Source organism: Salvelinus namaycush, chromosome 41, assembly GCF_016432855.1.
Source record: "Salvelinus namaycush isolate Seneca chromosome 41, SaNama_1.0, whole genome shotgun sequence".
Taxonomy (NCBI): Eukaryota; Metazoa; Chordata; class Actinopteri; order Salmoniformes; family Salmonidae; genus Salvelinus; species Salvelinus namaycush.
This window is the reverse complement of record NC_052347.1, coordinates 17,785,347-17,787,238: the sequence shown is the minus strand read 5'-3', so window position 1 is coordinate 17,787,238 and position 1,892 is coordinate 17,785,347.

Genomic DNA, 1,892 nt, shown 5'->3' with positions numbered 1-1,892 from the left:
CTAAGCTGTGAACCAAACAACCTCTAAACTGATTCACTATGGGATAGACACTCTGAGCTGTGAACCAAACACTCTAAACTGATTCACTATGGGATAGACACTCTGAGCTTTGAACCAAACAGCTTCTAAACTGATTCACTATGGGATATACACTAAGCTGTGAACCAAACAACCTCTAAACTGATTCACTATGGGATAGACACTCTGAGCTTTGAACCAAACAGCTTCTAAACTGATTCACTATGGGATATACACTAAGCTGTGAACCAAACAACCTCTAAACTGATTCACTATGGGATAGACACTCTGAGCTGTGAACCAAACAACCTCTAAACTGATTCACTATGGGATAGACACTCTGAGCTGTGAACCAAACAACCTCTAAACTGATTCACTATGGGATATACACTAAGCTGTGAACCTAACAACCTCTAAACTGATTCACTATGGGATAAACACTAAGCTGTGAATCAAACAACTTCTAAACTGATTCAATATGGGATAGACACTAAGCTGTGAACCACAACCTCTAAACTGATTTACTATGGGATATACACTAAGCTGTGAACCAAACAACCTCTAAACTGATTCACTATGGGATAGACACTCTGAACTGTGAACCAAACAACCTCTAAACTGATTCACTACGGGATATACACTAAGCTGTGAACCAAACAACCTCTAAACTGATTCACTATGGGATATACACTAAGCTGTGAACCTAACAACCTCTAAACTGATTCACTATGGAATATACACTAAGCTGTGAATCAAACAAATTCTAAACTGATTCACTATGGGATATACACTGAGCTGTGAACCAAACAACCTCTAAACTGATTCACTACGGGATAGACACTAAGCTGTGAACCAAACAACTTCTAAACTGATTCACTATGGGATAGACACTGAGCTGTGAACCAAACAACCTCTAAACTGATTCACTATGGGGTATACACTAAGCTGTGAACCAAACAACCTCTAAACTGATTCACTATGGGATAGACACTCTGAGCTGTGAACCAAACAACCTCTAAACTGATTCACTATTGGATATACACTAAGCTGTGAACCAAACAACCTCTAAACTGATTAACTAAGGGATAGACACTCTGAGCTGTGAACCAAACAACTTCTAAACTGATTCACTATGGGATATACACTAAGCTGTGAACCAAACAACCTCTAAACTGATTCACTATGGGATATACACTAAGCTGTGAACCAAACAACCTCTAAACTGATTCACTAAGGGATATACACTAAGCTGTGAACCAAACAACCTCTAACTGATTCACTATGGGATAGACACTCTGAGCTTTGACCCAAACAGCTTCTAAACTGATTCACTATGGATAGACACTAAGCTGTGAACCAAACAACTTCAAATTGATTCACTAGGTATGCTAGACCCTCAGTCAAATATTTGATCTTAACCTCAAGCAAATATTGCCAGCCAGTGTAATAATCAACAGGCTCTCACAGTCTGCAGAATCAGACGTCCAAACCCATGACTATAAATGTCAGAATTCAAAGGTTAAATGTAGTCACTCTGAATGGTTAAGTTAAGGGTTAAGGTTTGGGACAGGGTTAAAACCAAAACAATTCCACAGTTAGGTTGAGACATTCATTGTGAAAAGTTAGACAGGAATTTAGATGACTAGTAGGTCTTTTTTAAACCTGAGGCTTTGGGCTGGATGTGTCAATGTGTATTTCATACATAATCTATGAAAGTCTTACCTCCATTAGTCACAAAATCCATCATTTGAAAGAGACTGTTTTTTCTGGAAGCTGTTCAGCCCCTCGCCATTTGAGTGACAGCTAGCAAGATGCGGACAAGGCAGAACGAGAGAAAGAGCAATGACATGGTGCACATATCTGCACATAATGTG